The sequence below is a fragment of the Carassius auratus genome, chromosome 38 (genome assembly GCF_003368295.1).
Source record: "Carassius auratus strain Wakin chromosome 38, ASM336829v1, whole genome shotgun sequence".
NCBI classification, from domain to species: Eukaryota; Metazoa; Chordata; class Actinopteri; order Cypriniformes; family Cyprinidae; genus Carassius; species Carassius auratus.
Window position 1 is genome coordinate 7,910,314 of NC_039280.1, and position 24,373 is coordinate 7,934,686.

General features: G+C 37.5%; 1 pseudogene across 1 annotated transcript; it reads right to left on the bottom strand.

Moving 5' to 3' along the window:
- Nucleotides 1-192: 192 nt before the first annotated feature.
- On the bottom strand, nucleotides 193-24,205 carry LOC113056881 (reticulon-1-like; annotated as a pseudogene). The gene is made up of 9 exons (XR_003277762.1): nucleotides 23,826-24,205; nucleotides 17,875-18,660; nucleotides 14,265-15,141; nucleotides 2,911-3,118; nucleotides 2,682-2,820; nucleotides 2,139-2,208; nucleotides 1,644-1,690; nucleotides 1,156-1,214; nucleotides 193-1,081 (listed from the first exon to the last, which is right to left on the bottom strand). The product of XR_003277762.1 is annotated as a reticulon-1-like (transcript).
- Nucleotides 24,206-24,373: the final 168 nt, after the last annotated feature.

Genomic DNA, 24,373 nt, shown 5'->3' on the forward strand with positions numbered 1-24,373 from the left:
AATTGAAATGACAGACTCCTCTCATCTTCAGTCATTTAGTCTGCTTAAACTCACTCCTTTGTTACAACTGTCTGTGAGCTCACATTTAAATCTGCCTTCTTTCAGTTAACCAATAAATTGAACCAAATCTCACTTTGTCCCATAACAACCTTCTTAGTTCTCTTTGCTATGCATGACAAAACGCAAACCCTCCTACATTAAGGAACATTTATTTTTCCCATTCGTTAATTAAATACAGAGTGCAAATAATTAAAGACTTTAAAATAACTGAACACTGAACATCGTACAAAGTTGGACAGTTTAGTACAGCTGAAGCTCTGCAGTCTGACAATCGGGTGCCCTAGAGAGGACAACAAAGCTCGTCTTTAAACACCTACACGTATCCCTACAGTTCTGCAAAAATTACAGTTACACATTTAGTAATAACACCTTCAAATTATCATTGTGCTCGAATACACAGAAAAGAAAGAAAAAATCCACAATTCAATTCGATATTAAGTATGTCTGTACACAGAGCCACTCAACCAGTGATGGTGAATTGAAGCAATTAATTGACATGGCAGCAGGAGATTATATGACAGGCATGATTTTCATTTTCGTGTCACATTTTACAGCAGGAAATATGCACTGCAAAATAAAGCAAAGAGGAAGAGCACTGCAGAGATAGCAAAAATTTACTCAAGACTAGACTTCATGCACTTAAATCAGAAGCAATGGAAGCGAGAAGCACTGTGTGTGTCCCTCTGGTATATCTAAAGCTCTACAATCGCCCACAAGGTGTCATTTATGTGAATCGGTGTTAGTTACTTATGCAGGGCTTCACCTGTGACTGGCAAAAGTGGGAGGGAGGGGCGGGGTGTTATTGGTGCAGTTAACTAACATGATGATCTTTTGTTGTTGATGCCTTTTTTTTTTTTTTTTTCTTCTTTTTTTTTTTTTTTTTGAGGTGACATTGGCCTCCTGTGTAGTTGGGGTCCTTCAGTGCTGGCAAAGTTGTAGATTTTACTGGCTATAGTGTTTACTTGTACAGAAGCGAAGAGTTTATTCCTTTTTTTTGGCCCCAGGAACCTTCTCTCTAATCCTGAAAAGCAAACAGAAAATTAGGCAGGTTCATATAATGTAAAAATAAATAAATAATATTTATACAGAACTCACTTTCCCATTATCGAGTTAACCTGGGTGCGCACCAGTCCTAAGTACTGATCAATCTGTGTCTGAAAGGGAGAAAAAAAGAGTGTGAGGATTCCCCATACACAATATGGATGTCGAAAGAATCAATCCATAATCAATTTTTACTAACTACTTTCATAATATAAAGAAAAAACACAGGTCCCAGGCACTCAAAAAGAATTCAGGTGGAGAAGGTAAACGTTAAGAAGCGCCAGGTTGAATCGTTTTCTATTTACTTTAATAATATATTGGATTTCTTTCTTAATTCTGAATTATAGGACTAACTTCAAAATGAAAGTATTAATTTATTGTAGCTTTTTTTTTTTAGTTGAATGTTTTATAGCATATTATCACTCAAAATTTACTGAATATCATGATATTTCACTGTTGTAGGAATCAGTATCCTAAGTTCTGATTTTGTGGCAAAACATAGACCCTAAAAAAGATGGTTGTGGGGATTGGGAAAACATTACCTGGTACTTCTCGTAAACCAGTGGCACGGTAAACATGGAAACCACCGCTAAAGAGAGAAAGACCAAGGAGAGATAGAGTCAGGACACCTGAGCTACGCTCCCATAATGCTGTGTGATGTCACTTGATTAGAGTTGTTTGAGGTTATAACAACTTAACCTACAGCAGTGTGTCTGTGTGTGACATGGAATTTATTGGGTGCAAACACACAGCACAATAGAACTGATGAACATTTCTTAGAAAATCATTTCTTCATTAAGAATCAGCACTGATATAGGGGAAAGGTTAGCAACTTTTCATTTAAAATTCCAACTAGCTGACTCCACCCACTGGAGGAAAAATGTGTACTGTGTATAATAGTAATGTTTTCAGTTATTACTGCTTTTTTCTGTATATTTGATCAAATAAATCAAACCTAAGTGACTCATTTACAAAACATTAAAAAATCTTACCAAACCTAAACTTTTGAATGGTAGTGTGTTTGGCTGTTTTCTTACCCAGAATCAACAGGGTCAGGCCATTAAACAGAGCTCCAACATAGGTCAACAACCACATCAACACTGCAAACTAAACACACACACACACACAAATGTAAAGTTAAATCATCTTCATAGCTTTTAAATCTTTAAAGAGCACTCAGTAACTTTTCCCACTTTCTAACAAAATTAACAGCACTTACATATCTTTAAAATGATGTAAACCTACATTACAGGCCTAAAACTGCTGATTTATTCTACATTGGGTGAGCGCCACGCCTGGTTTAAAATCACATGAGCTGAATGCATCCTCAAAAATTATTGGCCACTTTTGGTTCCAAAATTTGCCTGCAAATAGTTATTTCCTGTAACTGAAATCTTTTGTGGAACACTCCATGCCAATGTTTTTCAAGACCTCTGCTCATCCAATGAAACAAAATTATAGAGTGCACCTTTAATACTAAAGGTTATCACGAGTTTCACATTGAAATTGCAATAGTATCACAGAAAATTAGGGAAAGAAATATTCAGGAATGGAATGTTTATCAGCTAGCATGTTTTCACCTTTATGGAATCGACCAGATCCTGAACCAGGAACAGCCTGCGAAGCTCCTTCGTGGTCGAGTTGATGTACAGCTGAGTCTTCTCCACATACTTACTGATCTGATCTCCAGAGAGGGCGATCTCTACCTCCAGATAGGCCCTGATGAGAGAGAAGGCATGAGAGTGAATGAACCGATTCATTGCTCAATATGTACAGAGGCGAAAGACACAAACTGAGTCTTGGACTAACTTGAAGGGGTGGCCCTCGTCGGTTTTTTGCACGGCCTGCAGGACTGATTTGTAGACTCGGAAACTGATGGTGGCGGAGAGGACAGCCAGAGCGAGATACGCTATGACACTCACCACGCTAAACTGGGTTAAAGAGAACAGCAGCAGCAACACACTGCCGAACACCAGCCCGGACTGCTTCACATCCCGCCAATGTAACAGATCTACCACTGAAGACGGGGAGAAAAACAAGTAGAGGTGTAATTAGAACAAGAAACATTTCAGTTCTTACAGTATGTACATTTGTGCACAAATTTTACAGAGAGAAATTACAGCATGAACCTGATTGGTCAGCATCAATCACAGGTTGCAAGTCTCTCTACACTTGTTCTATTGTAATTCTTCTCTGGAAAACATTATTTACGTAGCCATCACAAATTAGCAGCTGTTTAGTATTTGTTACACTTATGTAATAGTCAGCATTGGCCATTTACTCATCACTGCTAAAAGAAGGTCTCATTCACTATATGTGTACATGAAATATGACATTCCTGAAGAATCAACCTTTATTTCTATAGCACTTTATACAATATAGATTGTGGCTTCACAGAGATAAACAGAAAATAACAGAAACAACTATGAAAACTCTGCTAAGGAGATCTAGATTCCGCTGTAAAGCAGCTCTCAAAGATGATTGTGTCATTCAGGACCTAACTAAGCAAGCCAGAAGGTGACAGTGCAATCCTGTCAGAAATTTCAATTTGTTTTATTCATTTCAATAATTGTGACTTTTACAGGTCTGGAAATCAATTTAAAAATTCTCTTCTGAAGTGCTTTCTTGACTGTGTACATCGTGTCTTTTCCATGAAGAGAAATGTGTAACCTTGAGGCTATCGGTTCACACCTGTCTACCTCCCACTGCACCTGTTGTCAACTTATCTAACCCTAACCATCTGTGTGCACACACACTGTACTGGGTTAATTATTGCTATTGGGTAAGACAGTTCAAATAGTTATGTTATCAGAAGTGCTGTAATATAATGACCACACACAACGTGAGCTATGAGCCTTCACCATACTTTCATAAACTTTTAGAAATATAGCAGTGGAATAGAAAGGTGCAAGAAGGGTACAACTTTTTTATTGCAGGTTTGGTTTAGGCAAGTAATCAATACATAGAATGGAATGGGTAAAAGGCAAAACTTAAGGTTACTACCGTAACCCCGGTTCTCTGATGACATGTACCTAACAAGAACTTAGTCTATGGTGAAATTATCATCACTCAACCTTCAAATTATTTCTACAGTGTCACATGTATAGACGTGTACCATCTTAAGTAACAGTGGTAATCCCCTTTGGCAAAACCTAATCTTAAGTGTCTTGCTAAAGGATCACCCTTTGCAGTTCAGATCTTTTAGTTACTGGCCCCAAAATGCATCTCACAATCATTTAGATAAAAAAATTGTACAACTATCATTTAAACCTACAAAGTAGTCCTACTGTTCTCCAGGAGCAAGTCATTTAGGAGCATGTGCATTAAACAGATTAAAACCAAGCACACCCAATAAACAAATTTAACTTACAAAACACAATGCTCTATCCTGCTCTAAGAGTCAATCCTTTCTTTAAACATTCTGGAACTTGCATTTGCTATTGGTAAGTTTACTATTGGTATGAATCTGACTGATGATGAAGAAATAACATATAAGCTTTCTGTATAATATTTAGCAGGCAAATATCATTGTGGTAATCATTACAGTACAGGATGCTGATTGATCAATATAGAGTCTCTTATAAAAGCCTCTTATACTCATCAAAACAAAGTAAAAACTGTAATATTATGCAATATTACAATTTAAAATACCAGTTTTTTATTTTTTATTTTATTTGAATGGATTTTCAAAACATAACTTATTACTGAGATGGCAAAGCTGAATTTTCAGTTGCCAATATTCAGTGTTACATGATCCTTCAGAAATCATTCTATAAAATGCGGCTTCATTGCTATTAAATGACCAATTTCTTAAATCGTACTGATCCCAAACTTTTGAACGGTAGTGCATATAGCAAAACAATGATCCATTCATTTTGAGCCATCCATTTGGTCACCCAAAGAGAATTTCTTTGAATTCTTGTATGCAAGTTCTTTCTAATTATTATGATACTTCACAACCAATCAAGTGTGTAAGACAGTGGACAGGTTTCAAGCACTGTAAACTAGCCTAGGTCTTTTTACTCTAACTGCTGGAAGAAAACACATTCCACCTTTCCATCACCTCTCCAGTAAAATATCATAAAGACAACACAAATAGAACTTGTTGCCATGAGAACCAGCAGACTGAGATCTCGGAATCATCTCTTCAGTCTCTACGGCAAGCGAGAGCTCCCTGTAACTTCTGTATAGTTTCTTTTTAAACACCTGTATTTTTACACATTCTGCTGCTGCTTCAGAAGATACCGTTACACACTCACGGAAGCTGGTCTGTCACACTCTGCAGTCCCCTGTGTGATTCTCCCATCAGTCCCGCTGGGCTAAATTTAGCCTGGCAGAGCTTAGAGGAGGGCAGAAATATCGGCCATTTTTATCTAGATGAAAGGCAGTCTATATATTTGACTGATCGTTGAACACACTGTCAATTATTCTTATGGTCTCTAATCAATAATAATGGAAAACAAAAAATACAAAAAAAAAACTTCCAACACTATTAAAACTATAACCTTTGATGGTGATACTTGCCTGCTCTGACAAATCCTTCAGTTAACTGACTCTTTAAATAGAACAAGACTAAAAATAGCAACGTTCATACTCTTTTTCCTAACACACACCTTTAAGTATTTACTTAACTAAAGCAGACTGATTTAAGACTATTGTTTAAGGATATCCAGTAGTTAGGTGACTTAACACAGGACATATGGACATTAAAGCATCACTAAATTTACTTGCATCCATTAAAACCAGTGACATCTGTAGTTAATTCCATCACTATAAACAAGTCTCTGACATTTTTATTCTAAAACACCAAAGCTAGCAGAAGACAGAGAGAGCTACTGACCTGAACCACCCATGACTGCAAACAGCAAGAAAAAGAGAGAGACAGTGAGTGGGAACGCACACAAAAGCAGAGAGAGAGAAAGACAGAATGAGAGGGAGGGGGACCGGCACATACTACCATTGGCTAATAATGGACACACACACACCACACACACATTCAAACAGTACACAGGGTGACAAACAGCCCAGACCGAAACACAAACACAGTCAAAAATCACAATTATGTGGGACCCTTTCGCAGAACCTAATTAACCCACCTTGTTTCAAACGTCCTACTGTATGTTGCTAGTGTGTGTGAGAAGAAAAAAGGGGGGCAGCAGTGGTTGCTATAGATACAGTGTTCCAGTTTCCTTTACACACACTGCTTAGGGGGCCAGCTTAAAATAAGAAGGGGGGGGGGGGGTAATTGTGTGCATGTGTGCTGCCGCTTAAATGTCGGAGTGTATTTATAACATCAGAAGATGCACATCCAGCTTGACAACCAGGCAAACATTATATCCAGCCATTCACTTCCTGACTGACAGGTCATTGCCACGGCCAAGGGCCTATATGGAATATGGCAGTTAAATTCTGGAAGTAAAAATCAGATTCTTTCTTTTTTAACTTAGATTAACAGACTTAACAAAAACAGACTTACTGTGAGCTATAAGGTTGTTAATCAATGGCATGTAACTTTTTTTGTTTTTAAATAATTGTGTTCAGCAGCACAAATCCTGGGGAAAAACATTACCCATGGTTCTGCAAAAAAATGGCAACAAATCAAAACAAGCTGCAAAACTTAAAGCAAAATTATCTAGCTAAACTCACTACGCTCTCAAACTACTTAAATGTTCGTATACGTATGCAACAGTATGTTGTTTCTATATACACAACCAACATCTTTAAATCAATATTTGTCCATATTTTGTGTTTATATTAACTACATTCCCAGTTTGTATTTATTTTAATCATATTTCCAATGCTCCATGGGATTCTAGTTCATTTTCTCATTAAAGTTGTTAAGCACAGTCTTGTACCTGTCTTTTTATGTTAAAATAATATTTTTCTTTCAAATCAAATTCATTATATTGTGATTCACCTGAAGCTGTTTGGCTTGATTCATGGCTTCTAACTTTTAATTAAAGACTTTTTAAAATTGCCTAAGGGAAAAATAAATAGGAACCAAGACAGCTGAGTGTTCAAAAGGGAAGGTTGAATAACTTAATGTACTATTGTTGCGTATCATAAAAAGATTGTCTTAATCAGCTAGCAAAATGCTAAGCAAGTACACAAAACTATGAAATGCATCCTGGACCAGAAAGGGAGCATGTGTGACTGCCTTAAAACCTTGTCTGCACTTCTGACCTTCATAATGCTCAAGCATTGAGGAATTACTGCACTATATTCCCATTGGACACTTTATTTTTAATGTACAGTTTAATTTTCACTCCCAGTCTGTCTTTGTTTATCTCAATTAAAAATTAAAATGAAGTGTAATTTTATGACTATTCTGCAGAACACAAAATAAGGTTTTGAAGAATGCTGGAAACCAACATTTTGGTTACCCCTGACTTCCACAGCATTTACAATTTTTTTTTTTATCATAATACTTTTTTATAATAATTACACAGTTTTCTGTTTTTACATTTCTTTAAAACAACTTAACAGTGCCTTAGTCTTCCCTAATAAACATGAACACTTTTTGTCACATTTTGTGCCAGTTTAAGTTTTAATTAGGGTTGGTAGGATCTTACTGGTTAAGGATCTGGGCTGATGACACAAAAATCTCAAAAATAGGTGACCCAGGCACCAGAGTTACTGCAATCACAATCCTGGTACATGTACATTCTGCTCCTAATGAAGACCCCATACAACACACACACAAGCCTGGAAATTCCAGAGTTAAACAGGAAATAGAATCCAGCCCCACCAAACGATACAAATATAACTGAAATCTGAAGGGAATGTATGTGCCTAATATTTCACTGATAAGGTTACACAGGGAAGGGTTGTGTCAAGCTGATATGAGGCAGAAAAACAGAGATACCTCGAGATATATATATATATATAATCTCGAGGTATCTCTGTTTTTAATATTCAATATCCCAAATCATGTATTTTTCAGATACATCTACCACTTCATATTTTACATATACTCTGCTTGCTTTTGTAAAATGTCACCAGGAACAATATTCTGTCCTGGCTTTAGAAACCCTGTTGTTTTATCCATTATTTAGCTAATTATTTTATTTACTTGCTTCTGTTACTTCTTACAGACAATGTATATGGATGAGTTCAAATAAAACACTTTCTTCAGACCTGTGAGTGGTTTAAAAATACAGCACTGAATGTTTTATATATTTATGTGTTGCTTTATGCATGTCTCTGGGTGGAAGAGAATACGGTAAGATGGGTCTAGACTCCAGAGAGTTTGTCAAGAATCATCAAAAAACAAGAAATGATTGCATAGTGATGTCATACAATCATGCAGAGAAAATGTGATGTCATACACATATCACATATATAATAACATAAACATAGAGACAAACTGAGCGGAGTAAAAATGTATTTGTGCTGTTAAATGATCATGCTAGGAATAAATTTAAGACATGTCTTCTATGAATTAGTTTAAAAGGTCCTAAACATATGTAAGAAGAATATAATAAAAACCCACATGTGGACTTCTTTTTTACTTGGCCCATACCAAAACAACCACCCAGAATGCTCTTTCAACGTCCAAGAAACCACTAAGAACAGCTTATACTGAGAATACTGTAAGGCCAATTATAATGTTGTGAAATTAGCATTTAGTTACAGACAGTAGTTTCAGCAAACACAACCATACACAAATACTGTAGCTTTACAAACACAGACTGCCAACACTCACACAATGCAGTCCCTATAAATAGAGGGCCTGCACTCCCTCCCAAAACCATTTATCAAGGTGGACATTTAAATTGTGCCTGCCAGATTCCTAGAACAGCCTAGAGAATCCTGTTTGTTTTTCTTTTAAAAATATCCTAGCTCACAATTTCTGAGTCTCGCATGGCCTTGCTCTTTCGTTCTCCAGGTATCATGGATGCCTGTTGAAGGGAATGATGTAATCAGGATGGGTGTGACCTGGTTGCTATGGCGACAGCCTCATCCAGCGCTGCTGTAACCGCGAATGAAGATAAAAACCTCAACTCTGTAGCAAACGAAGCCTAATCTAACGACACAGCAGGGTTACGATATCAGCGTTACTGTGAAGCGGACAGACCACCTGCCGTCCCTCATCCCAAAACAAATGCCTCTCCCCTCTTCTCTTTGTCCCACCGGCGCAGAGACAGAGGCTTCATGTGAAACCAAAACCTAATACACGCTCAAATATACAGCATGAAACACACAAAGCGTTGTAAATAAGTACCATAAAACACGGCTTAATACAAACACGAAATCTGTACCCTGCCCTCTCCAGCTGCTCCAGGTGCACTCTTTCTTCCCTTTATCCATGTCTGTCGTTTCTCTCGCTGATGTCGTCTTTCTCTTTTCCCTTCGCAGATCTTATATCTTCCCGTGACCCACTATCTTAAGCGTCCAAACGGCATGAATGGCCAGCAAGGAGAGGAGAGAGCAGAGGAGAGACAAGCTACTGCTGCTCAGTGAGGAAACGGACAGAAAGAGAGCGAGAGAGGAGCAGCTCTGTTGGATGAAACCGTAAACACTGCAGCCTGCACCGCAGAGAGCGGAGCGTACCATATGCAACGCCCGGGGCGTGATGGGGGAGTCAGATCAAAGAGGCCCCACCCTAAAGCTTGAACACTGGCGAGGTCACGTGACCACGTTGGCATTGTTGTCGGTTCAAAATGGGCGGAGTCTGCTGGGTTTTTATCTTGCTTTTTTATTTTATTTGCATTCAGACTTTAAAAGAATAGCAGGCTAACATATGGGGAAATAAATACCCTTATATTATCCTTATCATGGTTAACGATGAATAAATAGTAATTCGAGATTATAGTGGAAATTATAGTAACATATTATTAATATTCTAATTGCATAGAAACAAAGACTAAACAAAAGAGAAACAGAGAAACAGAAATCAAAAAATTATGCTGGCCTCTCCGGAGGTCGCATTCGAAAGCTGCATCCGTCATCGAGGCTGTCTCATTTCAGAAAAGCATTATGACACTCAGAATGCGACTTTCTTTCACAGGAATTGAGGATGCATGAGATGTGTCCTTCGCTGCTGATAACCAACCCACAGTTCTTTGCATCGCCGTAAACAATCGTCGTTAATTTGAACAGTGCCTGCTGATGTATGGTACAAACATGTGGTGTTTACAACCAATCTTAAATCGCCTCCGGTAAAAACGGATAAACTTTGTAATATCCTCCTATTTTTTCCTCTCAATAAGATTGTTGTAGTACTCAAACATTGAGCAAAATAAAACAAGTAAAACAAATCTAATTGCTTTTCAAATTTAGAAATAATTTTCCTTAAAGTCATTTTTATCTAACATTTCATTGTATTGAGAATGCAACGATGCTCTAAATGTATCGGCATAGCACTGTGATACTTCCTACAGAGGATGCGACCTCCGGAGGGCACAGCCTTCTAAATGAGACGCAGCTGTTTTCAAGTATTTCAACAAGAGTCGACGCAGGAAATGGATACTTGTGCATGCGTGCATGCGTCGGTACGTGTGAGTAGGTCTGCTATTCGATGCTTTCAGTCTTGGCCACTGATCTATAATAGAGAAAAATAGAGAAAATCAATACTCATTATATATAGATCAGTGGTCTTGGCTTATTCATTTTCATCATCTTCTTCTGTTTCCCTAAGCATCTTTTCTTCTCTCTAAGGGCTCACCACGATAACAGCTTATGCTTCCTCTCTCCAGTGTTACCATGGCAACAGGCTGGTCTGTGCTGATCCAGGTTGTCTCAGAATTGGAATGCAATGTAGAACGTTGTTGTTTTGATGTTGTAATATCACCACATTAACCACATCTGTTCACTAGAAGACACACTCCAGCATTACTGTGATCGGTTGGTAATGTTCTTATGAAGTTTTTCAATGATAAAAACCCATAGACTGTATAAAAACCTAAAGCTGTGTTACATGAACCGGCGGTCTCTCTCGCCCTCTGCAGGTGATTTACGGCAGCGCTGCCGTAAAGGCGTTGACCTCTTTTTCTAACATTCCAGAACCTTCAGTTTCAGTCACCATACAATGACTGGAATATGGGTTAAAATGTCGTTCACAACATAAGACTTATATATTGCCTATCATAAAATATCTTCGTCAGTTTATATGTAGCTCCCTGTAATCTTGTAATATAATAAATTAATTAAGGAAGAAATATAGCAAATTAATTTTTAATCAACTGCTGTTCCTTCATTCAAAGTGAAAAAAACACTTCATAATGCTTGAATCATCATACATGCACTGTCCCCATTTTACAAGAGTATTATATAAAAACTGTTTACAACAAGAGAGTCTGTTTCTCTAGAAAGAACCACTTGATACAAAACAGTTCATATGTTTTAATGTTCATTCCTCCCACTGCTGTCACAAATTCATGTCACTCAGGTTCACATAAACACTGAGAGACAGGCTTACTCCTGAAATGAGCATGTTAAGAGCTGTGTTCTGGTTCTGCAGTCAACAGTTTCATAAACAACACACACTCCTGCTATGAATGTACAAATAAAGAACTCCAGTTTTATTAATGGACCTATAGAAGATTTATTACGAGTAACAGCAGTGCTTTTCAACTTAATGTTGTTTAAATGTGCAGCCTAAAAGGATTAAAAAATAATAATTACATCAGATCTGCAATATCTTTTCGGTCAGCATACACAATTGCTTGAGCTTTTTCCTTGTTATTTTGAAGTCATGTAAATAAACCACAGGGTCAGTTTTTTAAACCCACCACTAGAGGGAGATTATCCCCTTAACTCAGCCTCAGTCGACCCCAGAAAAGTGGATCTGTGTGCCTGGCAATATCAATGACTTACACAAGCAGCGTGTTTGTACGAAGGAACTTCTCAATGAAATTGATTTCATACCAGCTTTCAAGGGACCATGCTGCACTCTCAGAGAAAAAAAGGTACAAAAGCTGTCACTGGGACGGTATCCTATCAAAAGGTACAAAAATGCAAAATTTAGATACTAATATGTACACTTTAGGAACAAATATGTACCTTTAAGGGTCTAAAATGCAAATAAGTTGGTAAATAAGTTACAAAGGTGTAAGTTTTGATAGGGTACCATTCCAAGTGATGGCTTTTTACCTTTCTTTCTGAGAGTGTGTAATGATGTTTAATGTTCAAAAATAAATTCTTGTGAGCTTTTGTTTTATATATATATATATATATATATATATATATATATATATATATATATATATATATAAAATAAAAGCATTTAATGACTAAATGGAAAATGTATTGCCAGAAAATCCATCTTAAACCTATGCTGCTTTCAAAATAATAAAAGATGAAGGCATCTTAGACAGGATGTTACACAAATACTGGATGTTCTTTAATGCCTTACGTAAAGGCTGTCGATTGAGCTTTTGGACAAAGTCATTGTCTCTCAGGCTTTCCACCATCGAATCTAATTAGTCCTTGCAACATAAGCAGGCTTTTCTAATTAAACTTTTATGGAAAACACCAGCTGTGACAATAATCTGCTCAGCACTGCTTCCTCTGAGCATTGTAGAATTATGAATTGGCATGACTAGTACGCATTCAAAGAACAGATGAAAAAGAATGAGAACAGTGAGCTGAGTTACAAAGTGAATCCAGGAGACTTGTGATTTAAATGAATATTTTGGATTCAATACAATAAAAATTAAGGTTTGTTTTGTTGACATAACAGAGATGGTCTCTTGTAAATCATACTGTGTTTCTGATTGATTCAGACTGTAATTCAATGTTTTGAAATATGTTATCATCTGTGCCTTACTGTATGTGTTTAATTCACTATAAGAGATGACTCTAAGAGTCCTTTGTGAATCTGAACTAGTACACAACCCATTAGAAATAAATTTATTTCCATTATTTTGTGGTTCATGTTTTTATTGCATCACACTGAAAACCGACTGTGAACTCGCATTCAACACTCAAGTAAAATATAACTTTTTCCTTTTGACTTTTGTTTGGCATGATACTTTTGCAAAAGGAAAATGATTATGCTAATTAGATAATACTACTATTACATAAATTCTGAATGATCTACATAAGTAAACTACTGATTAAGTTAACTTGAGTTGCTTTTAAGCTGCTATGATCATAACATCTATTTAAAATGGTTTTTGTTTGAATGTGTTTTGAGGCGCCATTTGGTGATAAACAGGAGATGAGCTGGTACTCCCACATCATCACTTCATGACACTCACCACCTCTCATCACAGCTGTCAGGCAGTGGATGTTCTCTGAGTCACAGTGCTAATGTTAGCTTGGTTCCAAACCTGCAATCATCTAGAACAGTGGTTCTCAAAATTTTTGACCCCCACTATGTCCAACAAAATATTTGAATGTCCCCCACATTATCACAAATCAGAGATATTTTCTCTGGCATTTTGCTTGTTGCCACTGGGAATGTAAACATAGTAAGGTAATTAAACATTATTTGTTTTCAATAAAAAATAATAGTTACTGAGGGGGAAAAGAAATATAATGTCAGTTTGCATCTGGATTTTTTTGAGTTTTCAGCATATTCATTGAGCTTAATTAGAAGTTTGCTGAGCCTTGGTTGAGAACAACTGTCCTTAACTCTCTGGCTGATGTACTCTAAAAGCAGCCTTAGGATCTAAAAAAAATAGTTTACTGACTAATTGAAAAAAGTTACTGTCCATAAACATTTCTTAAAACTTTATTATGCATTATTTTCATTTTAAAATGTCTTTTTAAAAAAAATTATATGATAGAAAATTTAGCTAATCACTAAAGTTGTAAAGTATATCCACAGTGAGTTATTACTTTAATTTTCTTTTTGGTGGCTTATGAAAAAACTCTAATAAATGATGCCAAAAAAAAAAAAAACCTTGGGCATCCAAGATAATAAAAAAAAAAAATCTAAACCATAAACGAACATAACACCACAATAATCAGTGCATTGTAGTAGTATTTACAATTATATTATTTTTTAATTAGCTTTTATTTTTTATATTTTCACTTTTCATATTAAGTTTCATTTATTTGTGTTTGTTCTAATCAGATGAAGTTATTTTTTTTCATCTAATATTTTATATTTTCTTTCTGTTATTTCAGCTTTATTTCAATTGACATGTTTTTTAATTAGTTATAGTTATTGATAGCAGTGCTGCTTGTAGGAAGAATAATGCAATGCTCCTTACCTTTCTGTCTGTTGATGCTTTGGAGGAACAGATCAGCCTCTTTCTCTGTTGTGGAACTCACGATACTGCTTTTGCTTTTATTCTCCTTCTCCTGACTGGAATGCTGTTCTGGAGTCACTGTAGATGTTCCCATTACTGCGGGCCTGGGTTTGGTGGACCAGCTGTCCTCTGGTTGCGGCTTGGGCTTCTCAACAGGTACGACTTTCTCTTTTTCTTTTTCTGTTTCTCTCAAGGTGCTAGCTGGGGGATCGGTGAACAGAGAGGCCGTAGCGCAGGGTGTCGTAATGGGCTTAGAAGACGTGACATCTGTGGTCAGGGGAGAAGATATTTCTGGAGGTTTTGGGGCAGAATATTCTTGCTCCCTCTTGGGACTTTCCTCAGAAGCTGATTCGATTAGCAGGTCGGTGTCGAGCTCTGCCTCCCTTTCCTCTCTTAACAGACTGTAGAGTGGTGGGTTGCTGGATTGACCAAAGCCCCCCTTTGGAACCCCCAGAGAGGTCAAATGGGTTACCAGCACTGACCTTGTTGGTTTGTGGCTTGTCAAATGGGTTACTAGCTTTATCAATGGCAGATGTGTTGCTGGCCTGCTCAAATGGGTTGCTTGCTTGACTGAATCCGCCTTTTGTGGGAGGGGTCTTAGATGTCAGATCAAGTATTGGCGAATCAGGTTCTTCAGCCACTTGCTCAATTTCTGAATCTCCAGACTCATCACTGCCTTGAAGGTCTTGAGCCCATGGGGACGAGGGTTTCGCTGAGCTCTTGATGTCCTTGGTTTCAGGAAGATTGGGATAAGAGCTGATGCTGCTGGAATCTTGGGTGGAGCTCACAGATTTAATTCCTGCAGGCTGGAACAGCACATCAGACGGAGACTCTCGACCTGGAAAAGAGAAAAGTAACAGAAATGTAAAAATGCAAGAACAATTAAAATATGAGAGAAAGATTATAATCTATAAGTATTAATTATATACTGAAATAATTGGCAACATTTTTAATGATTGGGTGGTATTAGAGGCAAGATAATATCACGCCTATATATCAGTATTTTTCTGCCTGCAATAATCAATTTACTTAACTAAATAAATCAAATAAAAATATGTCTTTCTGTCTGTCTAGGCACCATAGAGACTTTATTAAAGAATTTGCTGATTTTCTATCAGAGTTAGTGCTGGCTGCAGATAAAGTTTTAATTGTTGGTGATTTTAATATCCATGTTGATAAATGAAAAAGCATTTCTAGACATTCTGAGCTCTATTGGGGTTAAGACAACATGTGTCAGGTCCTACTCATTGTCAAAATCATACTTTAGATTTGATACTGTGAACTGGAATTGATGTAGACGGTGTTGAAATTCTGCAGCTGAGCGATGATATCTCAGATCATTATCTAGCCTTGTGTAAACTCCATATAGCTAAAATGGTTCATTTTACTCCTTGTTACAAGTATGTTAGAACCATCACTTATACCACAAAAGACTGCTTTGTAAGTAATCTTCCTGATTTATCTCAATTCCTCAGCATATCGATAGCTCAAAAAAACTTGATGATGTAACAGAAACTATGGACTCTCTTTTCTAGCATTTTTGATATGATTGCTACTTTACACTTAAGAAAGATTAAGGAAAACAGTTTGACACTGTGGTATAATGTGCACACTAAAGAGAGGAGCCCAGAAAATGGAGCGCAGCTGGAGGAAAACAAAACTAGATGTATTTCATGTTGCATGGCAGGAAAGTACCCTATCCTACCAAAAAAAGCATTGTCTTTTAGAAGAAAACAAACATAACTCCAGGTATTTATTCAATACAATGGCTAAATTAACAAAAAATAAAGCACCAACAGGCACTGACATTTCCCAACAGCACAGCAGTGATGACTTTATGAACTACTTTAGTTTCAAGATCGATACTAATAGAGATAAAATTTTAACCAACCAGCCGTTGGCTAGAGTACCACATCACTGCGCTATAGATCCCCTGAGGAACAATTCCATTTATTCTCTACTATAGGAGAGAGGAAGAACTTTATAAACTTGTTAAATCATCAAAACCAACAATGTGTATGCTAGACCGTATGCCATCTAAGCTCCTAAAAGAGGTGCTTCCAGGAGTCATAGATCATCTTCTGACTGATATTAATTTGCCATTGTCATTAGGATATATCCCCAAAACCTTCAAACTGGCTGTTATTAAGCCTCTTATTAAAAAACCACAACTTGACCCCAAGGATCTAGTTAATTACAGACCGATCTCAAATTTCCCTTTTCTGTAAAATATACTAGAAATGGTCGTATCCTCACAATTATATTTCTTCTTAGAGAAAAATGGTATCTTTGAGGATATCCAGTTAGGATTTAGACCATATCATATTACTGAGACTCCTCTCACTACATACGACCTGCTCTTATCATCTGATCATGGTTGCATCTCTCTATTAGGGCTACTGGATCTTAGTGTTGCGTTCGACACTATCGACAACAACATTCTTTTGACTAGACAAGAAAATTTTGTTGGCATTAGTGGAAGTGCATTAGCATAGTTCAAACTACAATGAAGAGGTATCATAATGATCACAAGTGCAGTATGGAGTAACTCAACGCTCAGTACTAGGGCCATTACTTTTCACATTTTACATGTTGCCCTTGGGAGACATCACCAGAAAAAACACGGAGTTAGATTTCACTGTTATGCTGATGACACTCAGCTTTATATTTCTTTGTGGCCTGGCAAAACATACCAATTTGAAAAACTAATGGAATGCATAGTTGATATAAAAACTGGATGACAAGTAATTTCTCACTGCTAAATTCTGAAAAAAAAACAGAGGTGTTAAATTGGACCAAAAACCTCTGCATGTAATAACCTAGAACACGGTCTAACACTTGATGGCTGCTCTGTCAATTCTTCATCATCAGTTAGAAACTTAGATGTGCTATTTGATAGCAATATTTCCTTCGAAAGCCATGTTTCTAGCATTTGTAAAACTGCATTTTTACATATAATTGTGTAATAAATTGTGACCTCTCAATGTCAAATGCAGAAATGTTAACTCATGTGTTCATGACTTCAAGGTTAGATTATTGTAATGCTTTATTGGATGTTTTTCTGCACGCTTAATAAACAAACTCCAAAATGCTGCAGCTAGTGTTCTTACTAGAACCAGAAGGTTTGATCATATTAGCCTGGTTCTGTCAACACTGCACTGGCTCCCTATTAAACATTTTATAGATTTTAAAATCTTGCTAATTACTTATAAAGCCCTGAATGGTTTAGCATCTCAGTACTTGAGCAAGCTCTTATCGTATTATATATAAAGCACTATATAAATAAAGGTGGCTCAACTTCTGTCTGTCTGTCTGTCAGTTAGATGTTATTAGAGGCAAGACATCTATTCATCCATCTATCTTTAACTTTTCACTTTTTAAGCTTTTTTTAACTTTCAAACTAGGCGTGACAACTTTGCTTTTCTAATTAAAAAAAAAATACAAATTGCAGTCTTCTTGCTACTTTAATTTAAATAAAATTAAAATACAGGAATGGATTTGGAAAATAAAAGGCTTTCTCAATTCAGTATTGAATGGTGCAGCAAGTGCATCACAAGGGGAAGGGATCTACCTGTAGGGGAGTGGTTAGGGGAGTGGTTAGCTGAGGAGGCTGCGCTGTCATCCTCTGGTTCTGACAGTGTTACAGTGGGAAGACCCTGCTGACCAAAACTAAGCACGCTCTCTCTCTCGAACATGCCCCCTTGTGGAGACACTCTCACCGGCTGGGACTCTGTCGTAACGGTGATCTTTACAGGACTGGCACTCTGTGGCGTTTCCATCCTATGGTAAGATCGGAAATCTGCCATCTCTTCATCTGAAGGATCCTCCACGTACGGGAATGTGTGCTGCCCACCGGCCGAACCCTGACTCTTCACCTCTGTATCTTCAGATCCAAGGGGGCTCTTCTCCAAATAGCGACCCATATCGAAGGGGTCATGGCTGGATTCTTTATTTTCCTTTTCATGAATCTTAGGCTTGAAATCCTGAATGTCATCTTCATCTTCTTCCTCATCTTCTTCTTCATCTCCATAGCCAGACATGAGAGGCTGCTGCTTGTTCTTGGCATTGCCCACACTACCAAAATCACAGAGGTCATCCCCCATATCCATGTAGCTGTAATGGTCTGTCTTGTGTGAGCCCTGCAGGGTCGTATGATGGTCTGAGGGGTCACCTGGGGTCATGCCGATACCGGAGTCAGTCCCGGTAGGAGCAGGTGGGGAACGGTTGCCCTCAGTGGAGAAGATAGAGGCACCATCATTAAAAGGATTAGAGGAGGACTTGGAGGAAAGGAGAGAGGTGTACAGATCACCCTCCCCTGATGATGACGACTTCATAAACATGTCAGACAGAGAGTCACCTAGATAGAGAGAGAGAGAGAAAGAACATAAAAAATTAATTAGTAATTAATGGATGGGAAAAAATGGAAATGGAAAACAGTTTTTTATTTTTTATTGAATTATTTATTTATGTTTGTGGTAAAAAAAAAGAAAAAAAAGATTGGATGTAAAATATTTTTAATGAGATTTGTTTTCATTATTGGCTCTTGAATGTGTCCATTTGTGCTGATGCACCTAAAACAACAATAAAAGAATAATGTTTATTCATATGATTATATATATTCAAAGATACAATTCTTTTTTCAAAAAGCAAAAATGCAAGATATGGTATTCATGGATTCTAGTAATCCCTTGTGATTTTTGGGTGGGGGTTGGGGCATGAATGTAGGGTCTGAGCCTGAATGGATTAACTGTAATTTAATATATTTGTAATTTAATATATTTGTTTAGATAAAAATTTATTTGCATAGAATTCACTAAAGGCAATCAAACATAAAATTACATAAATATATATGTTGAAAGAACTATTTATAGAACACTTTAAAGCACATAGATGTTGACTCCCTGCTGAGCCCTCTGCAGGAACCAGAAGTCCGATTTATTTATATATGTAGATGCTCATGGACTTTTAGAGTAGATTTAAAGCATATTTTTTCAGAAGTGATGTAAATCTGATTCCCAGTGGACTAAGTCGAAAAGCAGATAGTAAGTTTCAACATGTAGTGATATTCAGATTGGTTGGATACTGTGAACATACACAGCTGGCAACATCTGCTCTGTCTCTTTGAAATTAGAGTCTTAAGAGGATTAATGAAAGCTGGACAACAAACCCTGTGACTGTTACATCTTCGATAACACATGAACATCAGCCTGTGCTAAAATTACAGAAGGAAATAACATCATAATGGACCAATGACTGACTGCAGATTGGGGAAAGGAATGATATGATTCAAAGATCTATCATGCCATCTTGCTGTCTGCAGCTTACAGACAGCTGTCTACTAAGACAGCATAGCAGTGTTGTTATTGTTGACTAAAATAAAACTGAAATATTACAAGTCATCTTCAGCAATTGAAATAAAGCTGAGATCAAATATAAATGTTAGATAAAAAAAAAAACTTAAATGAAAAATAATGCTGCTTTGGCAACTAATAATTATTTACAAAAAATAAATTTGAATTAAAAATAAATTAAAACGAAAAAATATTTAAGAAAGATACACATACATTTAAAAAAAGGAAACTAATTCAAAATTGTAAATAGAACTGTATAAAACATATAATATATAATATTGCAGCATGAAATGGAGCCAAGCAAGTAGCAACTTTTATGTGGCAGGAGACTCAACTCAACAACCCAATACTAAAATATAAAAATATATCTCACATACTAATATTGGGAAAATATCTTTTTAATCAGACAAAACTGTTTTCATAAATCCTTTTCAGTACCGAATTAAGCATGATTACATTTATTATCAACATATCTCTCTCTTCCTCCACCAACTTTGATAGATCTGAACTGAACTGATCTGAACTGAAAAGTGCATTATGGAATGTACTAAATGTGGCAATATCAGACAAATGTGTGTTTATCTGTATTCAGTGACAGCCTGTTTTTTTCAGCAACCTTGGTTCTGGTATTTTTCACATTCATTTCAACCAGACATTTAAAAAAAATTCTTCAATACAGAATTCTAGGCTACAGACCAAAATGTTCTTTGACAAAGACAACATTTGTTATATGGGTGTGGCTGCATTCGATATAACATCCTTACTGTATCATTTAAGCTATATCTTTATATAGTTAGAGTAGTATGCTATTCTGAATTCAGCCAGTGACTCGATCACCTAATTTGCAATGCTTGCTTGGAGTAGGCGGACACTGCTGAGCTCTTTTGGCAAGACTCACATTTCCATGGTAACAGTGACTTTTCTGATTGTTGGAGGTTTATGGGTAGTGTAGTTCTCTACCAGAAATTAAAGTGACAGCACTCACAGCAGGCTCAAAAATGTTCATGACTCTCATACCATCCAAAACTTCCTTTCTTCTGTGGAATAGCAGACATTAAATAAACAAAGTACTGTTTTGTGGTATATACAATGAAGGTAATTGGTTTCCAATGTTATTTGGACTTCTTTTGTGTTCTGTAGAATAAATAGAGTCATACAGGTTTAGAATGACATGAAGTTGAGTATTTGATAAAAAACGTTATTTTACAATGAAGCTGAAATCACACTGACAATTTTACAGCCTCAAAATTCTAAGTAGGTTTGTCTTGAAAGGTTTTTACAATTAATTTCTCTACAGTGTCGCGCTCTATTCAAGTTGTCCTTGTACGCTGCCTGCCTTTGGCTGAAAGTGACAGAAGGAATGGTCTTTCCACATTCACCCTGAACTGTTTGTTGATCTCGCTCGGCCTCTCTCTCATGCCCGAGTGACTCTGTGAATGCAGACAGACAGTACACACCAGCATTCCTCCTCGTCTAGGCCTTTCCCCTCAGCGCATTAGACAGGCAGACAGAGAGAGAGAGAGACAGACAGTCAGAAGTGGATTGTGGTGGACATATTGACATGTGTGAGTGATGTTACTGGTGGTACAATCAGAGTTACGGGATTTCTGTTGTGTTGAGCCGCTCACCACGTGGACAGATCTTTTTTCAGCCCGTCTTTATAGATCTGTGAGCTCACAGGCTTGGCAACTGTAAAAAAGACTGTGGGATGTCTCACTCTCACTCAGCCTATAAATAGACCTCCCTCTGTTTATTTAAAAAGGGAGAATGCTAAAGACAGAGCCAACTACAGCCCAAACCGACATTGTATGAAAGACAGGAAGAGAGCGAGGGAGAGAGAGGAGGGGGGGGAGAGAGGGAGGGAGAGAGGGAGGGAGAGGAAGGGAAGAAACAGGAACCTTAACATAGCTAGAGTGTGAAAGAGAAAAAGAATCTTTGTGCGAGGGCTTTTAAATGTGTTTCAGAAAACGTGTATTTGGGCTTGTGTCCATGAGACGAGGAAAGACTTTGTGTGTGTTTTGGTGTATGTGCAAGAGTGTGTGTTAAAGCTAACCAGCGCATGGGGGAGCTGAGGGATTTCAGGCCCTGCCTCATGAATATTTGAGCATGTGCATGGGCGTATGTGTGCATGCAGTTTCCCCATAGCTAATAATAGCACTCTGAGCCATAACGGCTGATCAATCAGACTCTTAATGGACCAAAGAGCACCTGCAGAAGCAGAAACTGACAATTAGCAACAGAAAAAAGCCATGGAAGTGGGCTGCGATGGACTACTGTATGAAAGTTTGAAAGCATGCGAGTGGATTTCACCTTATGTATTTTACATGCTATGTGTGATAGGCTCTAGTCACATGTCTCCACTCTGAAAGGGTTTCTATAGATACATCGCTACTTTATCTGTCACATTGATCCACAGAAACACTAAAAGCACATTAAACGATGCAGCATGTGGTACAATTAAAGTACGACTGAGTGCTTGGATGTCTGTCCCTGAACCTCCGATCATGTACACTTCCTTTACGAAAAGGTTCTATGTTTTATTATTGTCCTGTATTAAATCCACATTATTGTCTGAGGTTTAGGAATCACACTGTAAGACACCAGAACATTTCATCTAATAAACTCAGTGTTATTGTTTTGTTACGGTAATTTAGATTTAGCTTAGCAGCAGCTTAGAAATACTCAGAAAGAAAAAGTTCCCTGAAAAAAAAAAGATTTACAATGCAGGATATTGGATAATAATTTCTTGATGAGATGGTGTTGATAGCATCAAAATAAGGTTGAAGCAACATTATTTATGGCATTAACACAAACTTTACCCAACATGCTTCCATAAATGTTGACATCCTAAACTAATGAGGAACCTTTCTTCCACTCCTCTTTGTTTTGTTAACCACGACATACTCAAGAAAGCTTTAATACACTTTCTAGTATATATAATATGCCCTAAAATAGTGGTGCAATCAGTTATTTTTGTTAATGTTTTAGGATCAGCCAATATTGTGATCATGTTTGAAATGTAAGCTTTTGTTTCTGTTGACTGTGAAGAAATGCGAAGTTCACAGTCAGCCACAACTATTTTATTCAGTATGCAAATGTCTACAATAACAGGAGTTACCCAGACAAAATAAGCACTATTTGGCTGGTCATGTGATCTTAACATGGTGGCCCCTGAGACGGTGCTGCTCCATGTAAAATAGATTAGGCTACTGATGTTACAGGAGACGTCATTTAAGAGGATATCATTTTCAAGTACTACTCATTTATTTCTTTGTAGAACTTATTCCTTTGTGCACTTTTAAGGTCAGAGTCAACAAATCAGATACAAATGACAACATTACAGTTTATATTGAAATACATTCAATTGAATGTGAATGTCTTTTCTATTTTTTTTTTTTGTTTGTTTATTGTACTACAGGAGGTTGAAACTCTCATTTAATGTTTTTAAATAGTTTTATGGTTTCATGATTTCTTATGATTTCAGTAATATGTCTTCATACAATTTGCTTACACCCCACAGACAGGCTAGATTTGGGGTGGACCTTTTCCTTACAAAACACAATGTAAGAGTTCATTACAAAACTGCCACCATGTAAAAAAGTTGACATTTTCTTATTAGACTGGGTTGTGTTCGGCTGAGAGTTTGAAGGCTGTACTGCTGTTGTCACTACTGTATGAACTGTCATATTGAGAAGTTTTAATATAGTCTGGCTATGTCCTGCATGAAAAGGTTTATTATAAGGGTGGACAATGCCCAATTATTGAGCCATACCCTGTGATTTAGAAAAGTGAGACAGACTGAGGAGAAAAGAGGGCAGAGAGACAGACAGTGAGCACAAAGACAAAGAAATTATGATCATTGAACACACATCATGATCCTAAGAGTTCTTGATTGCTTCATTCTAAACGCATCAGAGAGCAACATAAGAATGTTTTGTTTGTTTTACTGTGTGTGTCGTTTGTTTGGTCGTGTTATTTAAACTACCCCAGTTGCCTGGAGCGCAGCATGAGTCTGTGTATGCAGACACATCCAGGCGCTGTCACACCCATGGCCTGCTCTGGCTCTCTTCATTCATCAGCAACAGCAGCTTTTGCTTCTTCTTTTCTTTAATCGCCGGCACGTGCGTTGCCGCTAAAACACAATGCGTAATTATAAAAAGCATACATTTACCTGTCGATGTAGTTTCCATGGGAACGCCGCTAGCTTCAAAGGGATGGAATTGTTGCTTGGGCGCGTGCGGATCGTCCCGCATCTCGTCGAAACGGGGCCCTGCGCTCCCAAACATCCCGTTCTTCTCCTCCTCCTCCTCGAACCATTTTCCATCCAAACCCGGCCCCTCGCTCGAATTGGCGGACATGCTTGCAGTAATCGCACGCAGAGAGTTTGTTCAGAAGCGAGAACGATTGTGTGAGATCGCAGTAAGAAATTCTAAGATGTGACGCTTAATATGGCCGATCCTGACCGATGCTTCCCGTCTCGCAGCAGCGGAGCCAGTGGGCTTGATGTGCTCGGTTCAGAGTCTCGGAGCTGACGTCACTGTATCTGTGCGGCTCGCGGTTGACACGGATTGAGGACGGAGAGAGACATTCCGGTTAGAGGACGGTCCGTGTGCCACGGGCGTGGTTCTATCTACCTAACAGTACACATAATACGCACGCTACATTTAAGCTTTATATAAACACTTCAGCGTAAAAACACCTTCAGCGATAATGAAACCG